Source organism: Diabrotica undecimpunctata, chromosome 3 (assembly GCF_040954645.1).
Source record: "Diabrotica undecimpunctata isolate CICGRU chromosome 3, icDiaUnde3, whole genome shotgun sequence".
Taxonomy (NCBI): Eukaryota; Metazoa; Arthropoda; class Insecta; order Coleoptera; family Chrysomelidae; genus Diabrotica; species Diabrotica undecimpunctata.
The window spans coordinates 63,747,316-63,753,315 of NC_092805.1; positions in this window are offsets into that span (position 1 = coordinate 63,747,316).

Sequence of the window (6,000 nt, forward strand, 5' to 3'; positions counted from 1 at the left end):
CGTTTTTAATTTTTTTAATTTCTCCTTTTAATTTTTTTGTGGCAATATTTAATCTAGTTTTATCATAGGGTGCTCTAGACTGATGCCACTTGCGTCTCAGTTTTCTTTTTTCGGTTATCATTTCTCTGATTTATTTCGGGTAATTATTTCCTTTTATTCTTTCGACACTGTTTGTGCTGTTGTTCCAAGCAGCTTTTTGTACATTTTTATTGAGTAATTCTACTTCTGCCTCTAGTTGATCAACGGTTCTTGATAGAACTGAGAGGTTAATCTTCTCTTCAAGGTCTATCTGGAAACTTTTCCAGTCAGTATTTTTGTTAACAAGTCTAGGGGGGCTTTATTTTTTGATAACAGTGTCACTGAGTTTGAGAATAATTGGAGAATGGTCCGAGTTCATATCCAATGCCTCTTCTATCTCTATGTAATTTGTTGAAATATTTCTGACTACAAAGAAGTAGATAAGGTCGGGTATTTTATTTGATTCAGTAGGCCAGTATGTTGGTTTTTCCGTTGATATTGCGTCGCATTTTATATACATATTTCATTGCTTCTAAAAATTCTTTTCCTTTGGTGGTAGTCAGTCGTGACCCCCAATGCGTATGTTTTGCATTGAAGTCTCCTCCACGGATTAATCTATGTCCTTGACTCTTCAGGAAATCTACATATTGGTTTTTCTTGATGGCATGTCTTGGCGGACTGTAAACCGCTGTGACGATTACCTCATAGTTTTTACATTTAATTTTTACTGATGTGGTCTGAAATTCTTTAGTTCTGTATCCTATTTCCTGATAGTGCATAATATTTTCTTTAAAATTATTACTGCACTACCTCCTTTGGCATTATCAGAGTGAGTAGTATGATAAGTTTTATATATGACTCATTCGTAAAATTGGTTTCAGAAATGAGGCATATGTCTATTTTTTCTATATCTAGTATCGCTTGTAGTTCTTGCTGATGTTTCAAGATACCATTTGCATTCCATTATACTATTCGTAAACTACCCGCCATAATCAAGTCTTTTAGGTATAGCTCCTTTGGTGCTATATTCTATTCTGGTTATAAGCTCGTCCAGGTTAGTTAATCTCTTTAATATTTTCTGTGGTGTTTGTTCTATTTTCAGATCTTTTTGACTACTATAGTTTTCTTCGTTACTTTTACCAGCTTTTACCATGCTATAAGTTCTTGTTTTGTTTTCTTCTTGTTTTGGATTTTCTACAGGTTTTGGATGCATTCTTTGTGGTTGTCTCGGTAAGGTCTGTTTCTTGTTATATTTATCTTTTATTTTTTGTACTTCCTTTGCTCTGATACATCCTCCATAGTTAGCCGGATGTCCTTCTCCACTTAGGTTTTGCGTCCTTGGGTTTCTCACATTTGGCTATTAGATGTTTTCCTGTGCAGCGGACACAGCGGAATTTTGATTTTCTTAGCGGAAGTATTTGTAGTTTTACGCTCATGATATCTGAGATCTCATAGATTCTATTGATATTTTCGTCATTTCTGAATACCAACATAAACATATTTAGTGATTGCTTTGTTTTGTATTTTAATTTCGGTATGACATTTATTATCTTGAATCCTTTATTACTTAAATCGTTCATGATCTAATCTTTACTGGCTGAATGATGTAACTTATTGACTACAACTTTAATAGATCGGCTTTGCTTATTTTCATACGTATGCCATGAATAATTTACTTCACTCAACTTTTTCGTTAATTTTCTAAAGTCTTCTTTAATATCGGTATTAATTTTAGCGCTCTTGTCTCCAAGTACTTTTATTTGGAATTTAGCAGTATGTAGTCTGAGTAATTCATGAAATTGGCTAAATTCGGCCATACTCTCCACAATTATTGGAGGTGGGATTTGTGTTTTTCTAGTTTTTCTTAGACTTTTTTTGTGGTGAGGTCAATGATGTATCTATTTTACGTTTTTTTAAGTTTTTGACACGTATCCGCTCTGTCTCCTTAGCTAATTCCTCCTCGTCAGTATGAAATTTAGCATTCTTAGGTTCTTTCTCTTTGGACAAGTTTTCCTCTAGATCTGCATATTTTAATTGCAAGCTTTCATTTAATTTTTGAAAGCTATCTAACTGAAGTTGGAGCTGATTTACTCTTTTTCTCATAGCGCCGTCTCATTTTGAAGGTTGGCGATCCAAATGGCAATTGTAGTTTTGAAAACTGCTGCGCGAAAGATTTTTGCGGATGAGCGGTCGAACCATCTCCTCAGGTCTTTCAGCTACGAGTTCTGGCATCTTCCTACTGATCTTTTTCCTTCCAGTATATCTTGAAATAATTCGTATCTTTCGCCTCTCAACACATGAGGCAAGTATTGCATTTTCCTTTCTTTGATTATTCTTAGTAATTCTTTTTGTTTACACATGCGACGAAGTACCTCAACATTAGTAACTCTCTGTACACACGGAATTCTCAACATTCGTCTGTATATATACATCTCAAAGGCATCTATTTTTTTTTCTATTTCAGAGTCCATTGTCCAACTTTCACAGTCATACAGTAAGACAGAAAAAACGTAACATCTGATCATTCGGATTATAAGCTGCAGACTAAGGTGTGATCTTGTAAAAAATGTTTTCATGCTCATGAATGCTTTCCTTGCTTGTTCGATTCTTGATAGTATTTCTTTTTTTGGATTACACTTGATATTTGCTCCCACATATTTTATGGAATTTACCTGTTCTATTATTTGACCCTTGGCATACACATGTACGTTTATTGGTGTCTTTGAAAATACTAAAGTTTTAGTTTTGGAAACGTTTAGATGTAAATCGAACATTTCGCTGTGGTGAACTACCGCATTTATTATATTTTGTAGTTCTTGTGCGTTGCTTGCTATTAAGACGGTATCATCAGCATATCTGATGTTGTCTATGCTGATTCCATTAATCTTAATTCCGCCTTTGACCTCGTCTAATACTTCTCTGAATATAGATTCTGAATACAAATTAAACAGTACGGGTGATAAGACGCAACCTGTCTCACTCCTCTTCGGATTTGTATATCTTCGGATGTTGTGTGCTTTATTTCAATTGTCGCCGTTTAGTGCCAGTATAGTTCTGAGATAATTCGCAAGTCGTGTTCGTCTCCAACTCCAGTTGTTCTCAGAATTTCGATCATCTTTTGATGGTTAACGCAGTCAAATGCTTTTCGATAGTCAACTAAACATGTATATACATCTACATTCATACCTCTGCATCGTTGCGTTAACATATTTAAAGCAAAAAGAGCCCCTCGTGTTCCCAATCCGTTTCGAAATCCGAATTGAGTGTCACTCATCTGGAACTCACACTTCTTGTAAATTCGTGTATGGATGATTGTGAGAAAAGTTTTAAGGACATGAGACATCAAGCTTAATATTCCATAATCATCACATTATCAGGAATTCGACTTTTTTAGTAATGCTACGAATGTTGATTTTAGCCAGTCTGTTTTTTACCTGTGTCCAACTCTGGGCAATTGCATAGAAAGTGTTTCATCGTCTCGTCTTCAGCCTGACAAAATCTGCAATCTGCACTTTATGTCAGTCCAATCAATTAAGTCTAGTTGTATAAACAAAAAGAGAAATCAAACGATTTCTACCTGGCGAAAGGTACCAGAAACTGAATTCACTACGAATTTTGACCATGATGAACGGCATGTGGAATGCAATTTTAGATTACCTTGCCGAGTAATTTATCAAGTTGTTTGCTTTACCAGTTTTAGAAAGCACAGTGGTAAAAATTTGAATTCGGTTTCGCCAGGTAGAAATCGTTTGATTTCTCTTTTTGTTTTTAGATGGCGTAGTTACGTCCGTATATAGTTATTTTGATAACTATTATCTAGGACGGGAAAGATTTTTGTTTTGGTTCAGAGCAGTGGCTATATCGTTCTGAAGAGACCTAAAGAGGTCGAAATACGTATAAGCTGCTTGTAGCTGCCCTGTACCGAAACAAAAATCTAATACCGTCATTATGTTCTAGTGGTATAGTTTAATTAGTGTAGTCCTAAGTTCTAACTACAAAAATGAGACATTTGAGATGCTATGTTTTCTCTGTGTTGTTGTACGGGGCGGAGGCATGGACTGCTGCAGTCTATATTGCAAGGTAAAGTCAAAGGTAAGCGAGGACCCGGTAGAAGGAGAATATCATGGCTGCGGAATTTAAGAACATGGTTTAAGAAAACCTCAACGGAGCTGTTTTGAGCCGCTGCGAGCAAGGTCATGATTGCCAATATGATTTCCAACATCCGAAACGGATAGGAACCAGAAGAAGAAGAAGTCCTAAGTTTTATTTGACTCAAAAAAGTACACCCTGAAGTCTATCGAATAAAGACAAAAAATTGGAGACCTGAAAACATAAATGAAAACTCTTACTGAATAGGTACAACAAAGAGATAAGAAGGAAGAAAAGGTTATCTTAGAGGAGGTTCTGCTAGAGTAATTCAGATATACCTGCCAGACTAGGCCTATTTAGAAGATCTGATGGCTCCTTTACCGAATCTAAAAAGAAAACACTAGAGCTATTACTTCTTTTTCTTAGGGTGCCTGTCCGTTCCGAACGTTGGCGATCATTCTGGCTATGATGACTTTGTTGGTTTCTACACGAAATAGCTGTGTTGAGATCTTTCTATACAATACTCTCTCGTCCTGGGCCCTTTTTCCTTAAATTTTAATGCAAAATGCATTGGAGTAGTTAAAAGTGAAACTGGAACAAACCATGAAGTGGAGATATCCAGGAGTGGCTAGTATACCTGTTGAATACAAAGCACGTGGTGTTCGTGTGTATTAAGGTATAAAAAATGCTTAAAAGCTTAAAATTTTTATTTTAAAGATCTTTTCGGAATTGAATCATTCCATCATCAGTTTAATAAAAAGTTGTTAAAAACATTGTATGGCCACATAAAAACATTGGAAGGACATCCGTATTAAAAAACAATCCTCATGGTATTTATAAAGGTAAATGCAATAGACTGTTAACTTGTTGATTAATAAAAAACTGAAAATGGGGGCATCTTACATGACCCCCTGTAGCTGGTAAGGTTTTATCGACTTACATTACCTCTGATCTGTGCTGGAGTCTTGGGCTAACTGAGCTTATATATATATATATATATATATATATATATATATATATATATATATATATATATATATATATATATATATATATATATATATATAAGCTTTCCACGGCTTTCCCGGTTACGTAAGTAATCGTTAACATTAAAGCCTGAGCCAGAATTGCGGGGCTCTTATGAACCTTACCCGAACCTATGCCGAAGGTTTTCCTCAATACTATGATGAAGGTTCGGTAGGAGACTCCATCAATGTAGACTAAGATCCTCCCATCCTCCCTTATTTTTCAACAACCAGTCTTCTGTCTTAGGGTCTTGATGTTTTATAAAACTACAGAAGTTGATTTTGACTTCCGATATTAGCCTCATTCGCTGCTTATTCCAGTTGGTGGATGATCAGGCCTGCTAAGTCCGATCTAGTTGAGTATCAGGATGGTGTCTGTGTGTCACCGCCATGCTGAACATTTTTGTGAGATTGCTGTATGACCTAGTCTGCTCGTTCGAGCTATTTACTTATCCTCTTGATGACTGGTTCAGAGTATGTTCCTCTCATGACACCTTCTGGTTCAATATTTAGGGCGGAGAGAGAATCCGCGACTGGAGTCAACTCTCTGATCGTTCACTTTTTGTAAAAGTACTGATAATTGTAAGTATTTTTAAAGTAGTTATAGGTATGTAATATCCAGCTGTGAGAGATAAGAATATCATCTTCTGTAGAATATATAGTAACTTTTGCATTTAAAAAGTATAACACTCTTCTGAATATGAATAAAAATCAAATTTATCCATAACTTGATATGGACTACATTTGGATAATAGTGATTCATTCATTTTCATCTTGAGCACAGTATATTGCTTCTTGAGATCTGACAACGTTGTCAGATGTATGACGTATTTCGTGACGAAATGTTTTATTTTTATTTCACAAATCA